The sequence below is a fragment of the Lissotriton vulgaris genome, chromosome 3_1, assembly GCF_964263255.1.
Source record: "Lissotriton vulgaris chromosome 3_1, aLisVul1.2, whole genome shotgun sequence".
Classification (NCBI taxonomy): domain Eukaryota; kingdom Metazoa; phylum Chordata; class Amphibia; order Caudata; family Salamandridae; genus Lissotriton; species Lissotriton vulgaris.
In genome coordinates this window covers 1,739,070,009-1,739,086,290 of record NC_141689.1, presented here as the reverse complement: position 1 = coordinate 1,739,086,290, position 16,282 = coordinate 1,739,070,009, and the positions used below count along the sequence as shown (strand labels likewise).

Below are 16,282 nucleotides of genomic sequence, written 5' to 3'. Positions count from 1 at the left end.
GAAAATGTTTATTTAACAACCTACTTTTCTTTAGATATTTGTCTTGTTTGTAGAAATTTTGCATACCGTAACATGTGTTTTTGGCACAATTCTTACATATTATAAAAACAGAGAAGAGAGGCAAGATATTACACAAATAATTATCCTCTTGTAAAAAACTAAAATCACACAAGTGTGAATATGTTGACTTTCAGTCAGTTGGGAGCACCTCCCCACCAGTCCCAGAGACACACTCCACTCCCAGGTAACCTTTACTGCAAAGAAAAGCTCCTGCCTGTGAAGGGTTTGTGGATAATGGAAATTTTAGTACAGGCATATCATCACATTGTTTATGAATAATAAATACATGGCCTCATTTACACACGTTTGACACACTCCAGCGCAGCAGGCCTTCCTGCGGTTCTGCCATGCATTAAAAAAAGAGGCAGAATGACTGCATGAATGTGTGATTTGCATACCCTTTTCCCTTTATCAACCAACGATTGTGCTTGAATACATGAAATAGAGTGGCCTTTGTAAAGCCAGGCTAGAAGTTCGATCCAATTGTAGGAGAGTAGGATCTGATAACTATGGTTACCCCCAGTTTTTGCTGGTGTTTCCTCACAGTTTTTCGAATTTAGTCTGGCTGGAGCCCTGCTAACCAGGACCCCAGCCTAACTGCTTCCTCTCTAAATTGATTGCATGTTCTTTAGGTACACTCCAGATTGGTTACTGGGTTACCCTTGTGAGTCCCTAGTATATGGTACCTTAGGCACTAAGGGCATAGGTACCCCAGAGGCCTACCATTTGCTGAAGCATACATTATGCCACCCCAGGGAAGCCTTCCAAAATGGCAACACAGGTCTGCTACTGCAGCCTGGGTAAGGCGGTGCATGCACCCCTTACTAAGATATATGTTACCTATATCTACCTTAAATCACTGACACATATAAACCTATAAGTCACTACTATGGCAGGCCTTATCAATCCTGAAGGCAGAGTGCTTGGTTTTGTGTGACAGGGTGCTCATGCATGAGCAGGACCCCTCTGCAGCTTTCAGAATCACTTCTCTGTAGCTGTTCTGTGAAGCAGCCAGACCACATACTCTTAAGTTTATTATAGCCTTGCGGTAAATGCTAACTTTGGAATGGCTGCATGGAAACATGTTGTGTTTGGTGTCAAACACTTTGGAATCCTACCCCCCCCCCCACCAGTCCTGGGAGCGGAGGTAGAATTCCACCCTTATAGAGGGAGAAGACATGTGCATACTTACTTAACCGGTAATAGTTTAAAAGAGCCCCAGCATCACAAAATGGATGCTGCAGCCACACGCACGCCTGCCCTCCTACTGCTGGATGAAACTCTGGCAGGGGAGGCCTGGACAATAGGTTTCCTGTCACAGGGAGGTGTGACCACCTCCCAGACAGGCTTTAGTGTATTGGGGCTGGGTGGGTGCATTCATAGAATTCTTTTTCAGACAGTGCTGGGGGCACACTTGGTGTCCCTGTGAATACCCCAGTTGAAACCGGTTGCAGGTGCAGGGGCACTCAGCCCCTGCTATGGCACAAAACTGGACAAAGGGAAAGAGGTGTAACCACCCCCTCCCTGGGTCCTCCCATAGGTGGGACCCTAGAGTAAGCCCAACCCCTAAACGTAGTATAAGTGTAGGAACCCAGTCCTTAGGACTTTAGATTATACCTAGACAAAACTTTGCAACATATATCCTGGAACTTCGACATTCTATTTCGACTAGAAGACGGAAGAATCTCCCTTGGGGTCAAGGAGTGACTCCCCTGTTAAAACAGGCCCCAAAGAAGCATCTTGCTGGTCTGCATTTTCAAGGCTCCCGCCTGATCCCGATGGATTTGTGACACAGGACTCAGACTTCCACACTTCTACGAGACCGACATGAGATCCCAGCAAAGCTGAGACCCGCAGCCCTCACGAGTGATGTGGAACCGGAACCCCTGGACACCGTGCACATTTGCAAGTGCATTAACTTCCCGAGCTTTCCCGAAGTTGTGCGTCAAGCTACTTGTAGTCCAAGCCCCGAGCACCATTTGTACTGACGATTGTGGGCCTACATTCCACGAGTGTTCAGTGGGCCCGCTTTTAGCATTTCAGCTTGAGGCTCCTTTGCAATCCCTTGTCCGTCGACTGGTGGGTCCCCATGAAGATACCTCTTCTGTTTCTTGGTCTTTCCTGGTTGCTTCAGACTTGCCCTGACTCCCCTCCAAAGGGTGAGTCCCTCAGACCTTGCTGGTTGGCACCAAAGCCAATCTTTGCTTTCTGCAAGGGTTGCTGTTGCCAAGGCTTGTTGGGTCCAATCCGGATACCGACACTCCAGTACTCAACATCCTTAATGGGATAGCTTGAATCCAGCTCCTGGTCATCGTCGACGACTCCTGGTCTTCCTGGCTGAAGAGTCAAGCTTCACCTTCTTAGCCTTCTTCACCCGAAATTGGTTGGCAACCTTCTCATTGCCTTCCTGGTCACTGGATAGTGACCCAGACTCTGCTTTCAGGTTCTTCAGATCATCGATCCACTCTTGGATCCACTTGGACACTTTCCACTTGTTAGCCTGCAGCACTTTTCAGCAGCTCGCCATTGAAAATCACGACGAAACCCGACACGAAAAGACACCTATGCACCCGGCTTCCCTGGGTGAAGAAACTCAAGTACTCCGGTGCTCCCATGGGTATTGACTCTAGAACTGCCTAGTTCTAAAGGGGTTTGCTCCAAGTCTTCTTCTAAGTGTCCTTTATCTGTAATTTTCCAACCGCGACTTTCCCCATAGAAGTTAATGGTGATTCACGGCTGTGTTTAGACACTGCACGCATCCCCGTGGGTCCCCTGTGTCACTACCTTGGGTGGTTCCTGGTGGCCCCAGCAGTTCTAAAGGCTCTAGGCCTTGTATCTATGTCAGTCGTGGTTCTTATACCACTTTCGTAGTATATGATTTGTGAGGCCCCTAGGGCTAATCATATATTGTGCTAATTTACTGGGTGCTAAATAAGTTTACTTTATCTACTTTTGCTTTTAGCCTCATAAAGAGACTAGAGGGATGTGTTTAAAATAAATTCATATTATTTATATATATCCCTGGTGTGGGTCTCCTTTCATTTGTTCATTCATGAGATTATAGACTGGTAAAACAAGCTGCTTTACATTCCTTCAAGAATTAGCCTGAAGGCTGCTATCCACAGCCACCACTAGGATAGCTTTATATGAGGTTGTCTTTAACCTACCATCTATAAGGGGTCGTTTGGACTGGTACAAGGTGCCCACTAGAATAGTGGACAGCATATGCCAGGCCAACTTCTTATACCAATGACTGAACAATTTTGGAAAAAGTGGACACCGACAACTGATCTTTCTTTCAAACATGGTCCTTGGAGATACATCCTCATGAATTCACACTGAAGCTAAAGTATCATTGTACACAACTGTAACCACCTCAATGTATCTGCTGCTCAATCCAGTCTTTCAAAGGATAGTTCACAAAAAGGCCCATGCCACAGTGCCGAATGCCTTCTCAGAATCTATTATCTTACGTACAAAGGTTTCTCTTCTTCTCTGGCTATAATTTATGGGTTAAATTAAAAAGGTGCATGTCAGGCATGAGATTTTTTTCAATCTGGATTGATTCTTTTTCATGCTGGATAACTTATGTATGTCCTTACTAAGTCATTTACAAATATCCTTCTCTGCAGGGTCACCCCCAAAACCGTTTGCCCTACCCTCCACATTTTGCTGAATTCATTTTTGCTGGCATTGGGTCTCTGTGCACTTTACCAATGCTAACCAGTGCTAAAATACTGCAAATCTTCCGCACTGCCTCATGCAGGGGGCAGGTATCTCTAGCGACTACCCCTTTATTGTATGTCAAGTGGCAGTGACCTGGGAGCACACGGTTACACAGGTGTCATGTGGGCTCCCTATGCTAGATTGCTGCCCCTCCACTGGTAAAAAGCCTTTTTAGGCTGTACAGTTCATGATGGATATGTTGCGGTGGTTCAAGGGGGCTGCACCACAGTCGGTTGCCTATATCTAAATGGCACTTTCCTCACAATGTGGGCGGCACTATAACTATTTAACCTACAACAGCGCCAGTTCTTGCAATTTGCAGAAGGTGCCCTGAACGTTCCCTGAGATATGGACAGATTTTCCTGCCAAGCTTGCTGAGTCCCAGACATTGCAAACACTGTTACCTCCTGGTTCCACTCGAGGGTTAAAATCTCGTATTTATAAGGCTCTTAGGCTCTTAAGGGAGATCGGCAGACTGACATGACAGGGGTCTGAGACAGATGGGCCGATGACCTGCCTGAGCCACTTTACAAGAGCGGCTGGAGGAGAGCTTTTGCTCCTCTTAAGGAGGCGGCTAGTAACACACGTTCGAGCTTACCCAGTTTTATTACTTGCATCACACCTATCTGATCCCGCAGCGAGTAAATAGGATTAATAGATCCTAGTCTGCTGCTTGCCCTAGGTGTGGGTCAGTTCCGCCATCCTTTCTTGATATACCATGAGACTGTGGTAACTTACAAGCATTCTGGGGAGGGGTCCTATGAGTTCTGTGGGAGATCACATGTGCGCCAGTAGAAGCTTCAATTAGCCACTGCTTACTTGGGATGATTCTGATCCCTAAGCGTGGGTCCAAGACGGGATGTAGATTTTCTCCTCTGGGTCCGGTGCTCACTACGTGTATCTATCTGATGGCTGCAGGACAGTGTACCAACTGTTCAGAAATGGATGATGGACATACACGAAATGAGTGTGGTGGAGGAGAGACGGCTGTGTGCAATACGTACTGACGACAATGCAGAATGTGATTTGAAACTCTGGGGAGGGTCATGTTGAACAGTTTGACCAAGGAAGTTCTGCAAGTGTATGGTTCCCCAGTAGCCTCCGAGAATCTAGAGCTACAAGCAACCTTTGGAGGTTTAGGGTACTGGATTACACACTGAGTTTGAGAGAGCGCATGTTCCTTCCTATGTGTGTATCTAACTTGTGATGCCATATTGATGGGGGTTGAGTTGATTGCTCCTTCTTTCCTACCCCTCCCTATTGTCTGGTAGCTTCTTGTACTTTATAACCCTTCTCCTCTTCCTCTAGGAGGTGTGGGGACTTTATTACTAGTGAAGTATTGGTATAGAATCGAACGGACTCCGCAGGCACACGCCGGGAGCATTTTAGAGCCGATTTTTTTAAAATTTGTTGATTTCTGTGTAATCTCTGTGTAAACAAAAGCTTACCCAAGCCCACCTCAAACAGCCGAGAACGCTCCTTAGCGCCGGCTGCAACGACCAGATAGACGCCATTCCGGCGAGACCTTGGGCCACGCCCACACTGCAGGCAACGCCCCCTCTGCCTGGAAACAGATAAAAGCGCCAAAACCGAGCGCCGCCACAGAATCGAACGGACTCCGCAAGCACACGCCAGGAGCATTTTAGAGCCGATTTTTTTAAAATTTGTTGATTTCTGTGTAATCTCTGTGTAAACAAAAGCTTACCCAAGCCCACCTCAAACAGCCGAGAACGCTCCTTAGCGCCGGCTGCAACGACCAGATAGACGCCATTCCGGCGAGACCTTGGGCCACGCCCACACTGCAGGCCACGCCCCCTCTGCCTGGAAACAGATAAAAGCGCCAAAACCGAGCGCCGCCACAGAATCGAACGGACTCCGCAGGCACACGCCGGGAGCATTTTAGAGCCGATTTTTTTAAAATTTGTTGATTTCTGTGTAATCTCTGTGTAAACAAAAGCTTACCCAAGCCCACCTCAAACAGCCGAGAACGCTCCTTAGCACCGGCTGCAACGACCAGATAGACGCCATTCCGGCGAGACCTTGGGCCACGCCCACACTGCAGGCCACGCCCCCTCTGCCTGGAAACAGATAAAAGCGCCAAAACCGAGCGCCGCCACAGAATCGAACGGACTCCGCAGGCACACGCCAGGAGCATTTTAGAGCCGATTTTTTTTAAATTTGTTGATTTCTGTGTAATCTCTGTGTAAACAAAAGCTTACCCAAGCCCACCTCAAACAGCCGAGAACGCTCCTTAGCGCCGGCTGCAACGACCAGATAGACGCCATTCCGGCGAGACCTTGGGCCACGCCCACACTGCAGGCCACACCCCCTTCACCAGCTACATCATGTGTTGCCACCGGAAGCGCAGCGGACGAGCGCAGCGGGAGCGCCGTTTGCGCGCCGAAGGCGCGCCTAAGGCAAGCCCGTCTGCGCCCGTCCGCGACCAGACGGGACCAGGGGCCACCCCCCTGCCTCTCCCGCTCCTCCGGTCAGGACTTACAGCCCCACTGCCCTACGCTCCATAGGAAGCAGAGCTATTGCCTCATGTACCCGCACTTTCGCAGCCATATCCCTTCCTCCCTGCTGCTCCGAATGCAAACACTCCTTCCGAAATACCCTGGCAGGTCCCTTGGCACAGAAATATTGCATGCTGGCATTAAACTGTCGATCACTACCAAAGCATAGCACCCAAATGTCCATGCTGCTAGAGGAGCGCAAGCCAGATGTTATCTTTTTAACAGAGACCTGGCTCTCCACTCAATCTGACCCAGACATAGTCGCAGCGCTACCTAGTGGATACCACATCGTTAGATCGGACAGACCAGTAGGGAGAGGCGGCGGTCTGGCCATCATTCTCAAAAACCAGTACCGTTGCCGCACCACAGCAGAAAGCATTCCCGAGTGCGAAAGCATAGAATTCTGCATAGAGTTCAACGCCAACACTTCCTTCTCTGGCACCTTGATCTACCGTCCTCCTGACCCAACAAAACTGTTTCATAGGTCGCTCCCGGAGATTATTGCTAAAAGAACTCTATCCGTGGCTAACTACACAGTCTTGGGAGACCTGAATCTCCATTTTAACTCCCCCTCAGATAATATTGCCAAGGAGCTAATAGACGACCTCGGAGCTCTGCAGCTGTCCCAGCTGGTCACAGCTCCAACCCATGAGAAGGGCAATCTGCTCGATCCAATTTTCAGCAGCTGCAGCGATCTGACTGTTGACCTTCCTATCCATGGTCAGATCATTTTTTTATTCCGTTTTCTTGGGCCATCCACAAGGTCCCTCAGCTACCCCCCCGGACAACATACAGGAGAAACTGGCCAAAACTCCAGCTGGAATCCTGGATGCACAGCCTGGACTCTACTCGTCCGCCCCCCTGCTCAGACCCCAGCGTAGCAAACGAAAATTATGTCAGCTGGATCTCTAACTCATTGGATACAATCCTTCCTCTCCGGAGATCCTCGGCTAAGAGAATGCAGAAATCAGCGCACTGGTTTTCTGACTCTTTAAGAGAACTAAAACGCTGCTGCAGGCAACGAGAGAGAGCCTGGCGTTTAGACTTTCTCCCGGAAAAAAAGGTCGCCTACAAAGAGGCGATAAAAACTTACAGAGATGGGATTAGGACGGCGAAAGCAACCTTCTATTCTGATAAAATCCTAGAGGCTAAATCGAAGCCCAGGGAAATTTTTCAGATAATAAAACACTGCTCAAATGTCATCACCGCCCCCCCTCCGAGCAAAACTCAAGACCAATGCAACGAGCTTGCGGACTTTTTCTACAACAAAGTCCTGAAAATATACTCCACCTTTCAAACAGGAGCCACAGTTCCAGAGATAGCCGACCTACCCTCTCCTAGAATCTTCCCTCCCCTAGGTCAGCCAACCCTCGAGCACTTCCCTCCCTTGGACCTCGATACCCTCGGCAAAATGGCACGCCAAGTCAAATCGGGCTCCCCACGTGACCCAGCCCCACCAGAAGTGCTGATGCAAGCACACGAAGCCACCCTGCCTGTTATCCTGGAACTCCTAAATACATCTATAGCCTCATGTGCTGTTCCTACAGCATGGAAACAAGCCATGGTGCGGGCGCTGCTGAAAAAACCTAACCTAGACCCCGATGATCACTCCAACTATCGTCCCATTTCACTCCTCCCTTGGGCTGGCAAGGTGTTGGAAAATACATAAATGTCCAACTGGTCCTGTTTATTGAAAATCACTCCCTTCTGGATACATCCCAGACAGGTTTCAGGCCGAAACATGGCACCGAAACTGCCTTATTAGCGGTCGCCGAGGAATCTCGAAGGGTTCTGGATCATGGAGGATCAGTGGCAGTGATCCTCCTTGATCTAAGCGCCGCCTTCGATACGGTCAGCTATGCCACCTTGCTGAACCGTCTCCGGGACATCGGAGTCTCAGGCGACGCTCTAAGGTGGTTCGGCTCCTTCCTGTCCGACAGATCTTTTCAGATCTTCGATGGCGACACAATATCAACCAGCAAGCCTCTCAGCTGTGGAGTACCACAGGGCTCCTCTTTGAGCCCTGTGTTATTCAATGTCTACATGAGACCACTGGCTGGGATCGTCGAACCGTACGGCATCAAAATTGTGTCGTACGCCGACGATACTCAGTTAGTGGTATCATTGGCTCAAGAGAACATCAGTCACCCCCAGGGAGGCCTGCTGAGCTGCCTAGAGGACATTAAGGAGTGGATGACCAGCTCCTCCCTCAAACTAAACGGAGACAAAACAGAGCTCATGCTTCTAGGCCCAGCCTCGCCAATACCTTTTACCTCCTTGTGGCCCCAAGCTCTAGGCACTTCCCCTACCCCCAAGGAAAGCGTCAAGAGCCTAGGAGTGTGGCTGGACAGGAAGCTGTCCTTTTCCACCCAGGCTACCAAGCTGTCCGCCACCTGCTTTGGCATCCTCAAAACTCTAAGGAAAGTCCTTCCACTTCTGCCTCTAGAAGCCAAGAAAGTGGCAGTCCAAGGCCTCATCCAGTCCCGCCTTGACTCAAACAATGCCCTATATGTAGGGGCTCCCGAGATGACTCTCCGGAAACTCCAGGTAGTGCAAAACTGCGCAGCACGCACCCTGCTACAGATTCCACGAGCCCAGTCAGCCAGACCTGCATTAAAAAGTCTTCACTGGTTGCCAGTCAAACACAGAGTGTCATTCAAGGCGCTGTGCATTGCGCACCGGGCATTTTGGAAAACAGGACCCGCAATCAACAGCAACCTTGTCATTCCCTATCACCCAAATAGGAACCTCCGCTCCACTGAGGCTTTCCTGGCAGTGGTTCCTAGAGTGAAGAGAGCCAGATCCGGGGGCAGGCTGTTCTCACTGAATACCGCTAAACTTTGGAACACCCTCCCCCTCTCACTCCGTTCCAACCCGGACCTGCTGTCATTCCGTAAAAAGCTGAAGACTTTATTATTTGCCAAAGCCTCCGAGCTCTAATCTGTCACTCTGCCTGTCCCTCCGATTCTCACCTCAGCGCTTGGACGCCCCTGGGCAGCAACCGCGCTCAATAAATCTATTTCCATTCCATTTCCATTCCATAGTTGTCCTCTGTAGCTGCTCTTAGTTACATTGATTTTCGTTTCCTAATTTGAATGTATTTTAATGTGGGGACAGATACTGTTCTGTTCTACTTTATGCAATTGTCCACTAGGGTAGGAATGGGATGATATCTCCCCTTGAGGCTTGTTGAAACAGGGGATGTTACCTTTTTCAGATACCCCCACAAGGTTGAATGCACCGTCTTATTGTGCCTTGCATTGTCCGGATGTCAATAAAAACATGTTTACAAAAACAGTGTTAAAGTGCTGGAGCTCTCTCCTCTAAACATGGTAACGTTGGGTTATACCCAATTGGCACATTTAATTTACTTGCAAGACCCTTGTAAAGTGGCACTACCTGTGCCCAGGGCCTACAAAATAAACACTACAAGTGGGCCAGCAGCACGGATTGTGTCACCTACTTAAGTTACACTTTAAACATACCCCAGGCCTATCACTGCAGCCTGAATGCAGTTTTAAACTGCCATGTCGATTTGGCATTAACATCTCCTTGTCAAGCCTTAACCTTCCCTTGTATTACATATATCACCCCTAAGGTAGGCCCCAGGTGGCCCCTAGGGCAGGGTGCTGTGGACATGTACTTAAATGTTTTACATGTCCCAGTAATAAAAAAAACTCCTACAACTGTTTTTCACTGCTGCGAGGTCTCCCCTTTCCATAGGATAACATCGGGAATTTTTTATTACATTGAATAATCAATCATTTCCAACTGGAAACAGGAAGCTTTTACATCTTTGGTGTCTATGAAATTGCAATGCTAATCCATCTTTAACTGTAAAGTCTGACTTTTCATTACAATTCAGAGACCACCATTTTTAGAAATGTGCTATTTTCCTGCCCTTAGCCCTTTTGTGCCCATAGCTTGGCTTGGGCCACATGACTGGATGTAACTGACAGTTACACATTGTGACGTCCTCCCATACAGTCACACAATAGAGGGATTAGGTGTGCCTAAATTGGCAATCTGCTGGCAGGTTGGGGCAGAGCTGAGCACAACCCCACTTGCAACTAAATAGCCTGTGCTCTGCCTTCACACAAAGGGCCTAATGACCCCATATTGTACTTGCAGCCAGCTTGGAGCCAGGGCAAGGGAGTCTGGAAATTCCATGCACTTCAAAGCTGCTATTTAGTACCTTCTCCCACCTTCTAGAACCAAAGTATAAAAAAGGGACCTCAGACACCAACTCCTCAGTAAACTGCAGGTCCTGTGGATACTCTGCCATCAGGAAGAAGAACTGCTGAGCTGCTGAAGGACTGTCACTCTGCCGGGCTCCAGCAACCTTGCTCTTGTACTAAGACTCCGCCAATCTACCCTGCAAAGTGGTCTCACCCCAGCCCTGGACACTTGGAAGTGGGCCTAAGGTGCATTGCTAGCCTTTTGTGGATCTAGCAGAACTAACGCACCTCCTCTGCTGCGGGCTACACAATCCCAGTATAACTGATGCATCACCACTGCTGGGTGGATTAGAACTGCGGCAAAGACATGCACTGAATCGTAACCCATCGCAACTTTGAAACTGCCTTGCCTCCATGCATCCCCAGTACAGGAACTCTCATCTCTTGTTGACAGCAGCCTCGACAATGATGACAGGTTCTCGATTGCAGCCTCATAGCTCCTCTGAACCGATGCATTGCTCCATCTACAAGTCTCATTGATGGTATCCTAGACAACAACACAGCAATACCTCACACCACAGCTCCACCACATCGTGGAACTGACAGATAGCTTCGGCTGTCTGATCCATCTTTGACGAAAATCCTAGAAACGGTTTGCAAATCAGGATTTAAGGTACTCTAAACAGTGGATCTAACTGGGCCCCTGTAGCCATCCCGCAGTCCTCGCAATTGGTGTGAACTTGTGACTTTGTTCCAGTCCAATGCAACAAGTTATCCATACTTGATGCTTTACGCCTTTTGGCACTATTTTTGTTAAAATGTTTATAAATGAATACCTCCGGTTCTACGGATTGGATTTTTGCCATTTTGGGTTTGTTGTATTTATTAAAAACGACTCTATTCTTCTGAAACGGTTGTGGGCTCCTTTTGTGGTGTGTTTTCACTCTGTTACTGCTTGAAGTGGTGCACAAATATTTTACATATCGTCCCTGAGTTAAGACTCACTGCTCTGTGCCAAGCTACCTGAGGATCGAGCAGCTGCTAATTATGGGTTTGCTTGACTTCACCCTGATAAGAATTGTGGTTGCTACTTGAGAAGGATTTCACGACTCTCATCTATTAACTTAGAGGCATATTATCAAAAAACGGAGTTAAAATTATCGCTGTTTTAGCAGCAGAAATCTGTAGCTAAAGCATCGATAATGGGCTTGATATTGGAATTCTCAAGGGCATTGTATCAAGCTCATTATCGCCGCTTTAGCTGCAGTTTTCTGCCGCTAAAACTGCGATAATTTTAACGCCATGCTTGATAATATGCCCCCTAATTTCTTACAGAACTTCATTATTGAATTGATAATTTCTTACTCAGCAATTAATTCTTTGAGCTAGTGTTACTTTGATGTGTGTTCAATCTACGATGAGGTTAAGACGCATTTTCAGCCTGTTATCTAATTGCTCTCACTGAAACAATTGCTGTAAAAAGTGAAACGTGTTTGATTTTCACTTGTCTCCATACTAATCACACACATTACCCTGCTCTTTGGCTTTACTAACGTTTGAATTATTTTCCAAACCAAACAGGTAACAATTTTCACCTTCTTTGGGGCATATCACCAACAAACTGCGATAAACATCGCAGAGCGCACATAGCGCAAATTTGTATAACGCTGGCTATCGGCGGAATTAACCACCGAGATAACACATTATTATCAACACTTATCTCCACGGCGATAAAAATTCCGGCGATAGCGGCGAAATAGGGAACATTGCTGGAAATCCAGCGATGCATCTACAGCGCTAAGGGAATCCTTGTTAATAGGGAGATGTGGACTTAGGCTTGGAATCCACCTCCCATTATAAATATAGCTAAGTCTAACATTTTGCAGACGTTAGCTGATGGTGATAACCACGGTAAGCGCCGATTTTTATGTCGCTATATGTATCAGGGTCTGCTTGATGATACCGCGATGTGCGGTTAGCGACTTTTTCTAGGGTTGTTTTCAGAGGGAACGCCTTCTTTGCATGTCATTAGCGATGAATATTGCTGACATGCAAAGCTGCAATAACACGGGCGCTATTGCCAGTAAGCCGTCGATAACAGCTGTTAGCGACTGCTTGGTTATAGGGCGATAAAAATATCACCACTTTAGCAGCAAAAAGTGCAGCTAAAGTGGCGATATTGCCCTTGATGATATTCCCCTTCATTTGTTGTGGCTTCGGATGTTTCGTGTGGCTTTGTAACTTGTTAACTCAAAGAATATTGATCTGTTTATGCTTAGTCTGCTCCTCTTATGTGCATTTCCTGAGTGTTTCACCAACGTATTCTCCTATTGCAATACTTCTTTATTTCTTTTTTTCAGTTCACGCCAATAGGTTTTATTTCGTTTTAATCTGTGAATTTTGAACCACTGTGGTTGAATCCTGAAATTCAATTTAAACAATTTTGCTGTGATTTTCCTAATAAGTACTCGAAATTCCGGTTTGGGCAACTACATATTTGTCATCTTTTTGGTTTTACTCCTATTTTCAAATGTTGTATTTACATTAATAGCAGCACAGTCAGATTAATATCTGGCAATATGTTGTTACTTATGGAGTAGAGCTCAAGACTAAGGACTACTACTGTGGGACTTGATGGCTGATGATACTTTGAATATCGATGGAATTCATAGTACTTAGGGGTGAGAAACAGGGACACAATGATAGGAACCTATTGTAGGAGTGAACAGGATTAAAATCAAGTTCAAATAATATATACTTAGAGAGAAACAATATAGAAGTGTAATTCTGGAGGAGAATGAGAAGGGAGAATCTGTATGTCTGCCAGAATGTAGTTTTAAAATATGAACATGAAACATTAGTGGGAAAATAGTAGCTGTGTGTTTCAAGAAACTTACAAATGGAGAGCAAAACAACTAGATATAGATTGTTAGAAGAGGCATTTTTGGAAATTAGTTGTTTAGGGGAGACATTACAGAATATGAATGTGGGTCCTCTGAACCAAGAATTAATAAAAGACTCATTAATCTAAAACTTTGATGGCACAGTTTTATGAAGACATGAATAGGTCCCCAAATGAATGTATTCACAATTCAACAGTACCTGCTACTTGAGCCGTTGAAAGTGGCTCTGAAGACCACAAAAATGCTGTAAAGCTTATCAGTTCTGATAGACTTCCAGATCAAATACCACAATGCTAAACAGTGGGTTATAGCGCTTAGACCTGGTCGAAAACTGCTAACTCCAAAGACACACCGTTCTTATCACAGAGAAATCGACATGTTGACTTTCATTACACTTGTGGCTAGTGGTGGCTGCTACTTAATGGGGGTGTCTGGCAGGGAAGAGGAGGCTGGGAGGGGTGGTAAATGAAACAAAATAAGAATAAAAACACTTAAATGCAGGCCGCCCGCCATCTTTGAGTCCTCTTCGGATCCTCAGTCGACTCCAGGAGCAGGAAGCAGGAACCAGAAAGTACACAGGCTCCCAGACTCCCCTAGCCAATCATGATGATGCGTTACAGCAGCATTGTGATTGGTTTCAGTGCCGTGGTTCTCCGCTGAGAGAGGGACTGGGAGGCTCTGCATGTTCCCCACCCAGGCTGTACATTACAGCTGGTGGGGAACATGCAAAGTGGCCTAGTTGCGAGTCTAGTGGACCTTGGACACCAGATTTGTGGTCGGGCGGCGGTGGCGGTCTTCAGACTATCACATTATGACCTGCGGTCTTTCCTCCACGTCTCACTCAATGTGGATGCGCACAGGTGGGGCACTTCACAGTCCATGCCGTGCTGGAACTTCCTTTGACATTCCTATTGCGGTGTCAAACTTATAGGCACTGCCATGGGAATGTAAAAGAATTGCCTGCCAATTACTAAAAAAGTCATAATACACTGGGCGATTCTCACACAGGTTTGGCGGTGCGGCGGCAGGGCAGTCCCACAGCTGCACCGTCAAACCTGCAATCAGCACCTTAGTGTTCTTACCACTCCTCCCCCTGGCCCCTGCTCATGCCCGCCCTGCCCCGCACCTAAGCAGGAATGGAAAAATAAAATGATAATAACATTACGTTATTCTTTTTTTAACTGCTCGCCGAGTAGTGGGGCGATGCTCCGCCACCTTAGCGGAGGAGCCGCCCCTGCTTATGGCCATACATGGAGGGATGTCAGTAGAATGGAAATCTTATTGCAATGGAGTGAATACCCTCTCTGGCACAGCCTAGCGGGCATTCAATGGATTTCTCTAGCACAGTCTAGAAGAAGTCAATGCATTTCCAACAGTTTCCAGCACATGCTGGCTACATTCTGATATCAATGACACTAAAAACATATGAATGTAACCTATTTTTAAGGAGCGCTGAAGATGGAGAGACACAATACAGAAGAAAAACAGAATTAAAATGAAGAACGCATTATATATATATATATATATATATATATATATATATATATATATATATATATATATATATATATATATATATATATATATTTATATATTTTGGTAAACAGTCAAAATATCGAGTTTTTAATTTCGACCTACACTAATATCGAGTTGCTAATATCGATGGGACAGAATATCGATGTCCAGAATATCGATGGCCAGAATATCGACCCTAAGGTAAGTAATATCGAAATTACTAATATCGATAGCATATATATCGAAATTACTAATATCGATAGCATATATATCGATGTAAGTAATTTCGATTTACTAATATGTGTTGGAAATATAAGTTAAGTATTTAAATTAATTGTTATAATATGTGTTTAATATGTTTTTATAATTTAAAAATTATATAAGAGTAAATAATATGTTTTACTACCACAGCGGGTTGTGGGTTTATAGGGGAATAGGGTGGGAAGTAATTTATTTGTAATTAAATAATTATTTTTCAATGATTAATTTATTTTGCAATTAAATATTAATTGGCAATTATTTATTTTAATTGATTAATTGATTAATTAATTGATAATTTATGTATATTTTTAACTAAATTATGTTTTACTACCACAGCGAGTTGTGGGTTTATAGGGGAATAGGGTGGGAAGTAATTTCTTTGTAATTAAATAATTATTTTTCAATGATTAATTTATTTTGCAATTAAATATTAATTGGCAATTATTTATTTTTATTGATTAATTGATTAATTAATTGATAATTTATGTATATTTTTAACTAAATTATGTTTTACTACCACAGCGGGTTGTGGGTTTATAGGGGAATAGGGTGGGAAGTAATTTATTTGTAATTAAATAATTATTTTTCAATGATTAATTTATTTTGCAATTAAATATTAATTGGCAATGATTTATTTTAATTGATTAATTGATTAATTAATTGATAATTTATGTGTATTTTTAACTAAATTATATGTTTTACTACTGGAGCGGGTTGTGGGTTTATAGGGGAATAGGGTGGGAAGTAATTTATTTGTAATATTAATTAATTTTGGGTAAAGGGGTATTTTTAGGGTTCAGGGTCAGTTTTCAGTTTTTGGGTAAAGGGGTTTTTTTAGGGTTCAGGGTCAGTTTTCAGTTTTTGGGTAAAGGGGTATTTTTTGGGTTCAGGGTCAGTTTTCAGTTCTTTGGTAAAGGGGTATTTTTAGGGTTCAGGGTCAGTTTTCAGTTCTTTGGTAAAGGGGTATTTTTAGGGTTCAGGGTCAGTTTTCAGTTCTTTGCTAAAGGGGTATTTTTAGGGTTCAGGGTCAGTTTTCAGTTTATGGGTAAAGGGGTATTTTTAGGGTTCAGGGTCAGTTTTCGGGTAAAGGGGTATTTTTAGGGTTCAGGGTCAGTTTTCAGTT

The 16,282-nt window shown here is 45.3% G+C and overlaps 1 protein-coding gene across 1 annotated transcript in view; it reads right to left on the bottom strand.

Moving 5' to 3' along the window:
* The window catches only part of LOC147728381 (uncharacterized), a 301,676-nt gene that overhangs the window by 19,458 nt on the left and 265,936 nt on the right, over nucleotides 1-16,282 (bottom strand). The window lies entirely within an intron of this gene.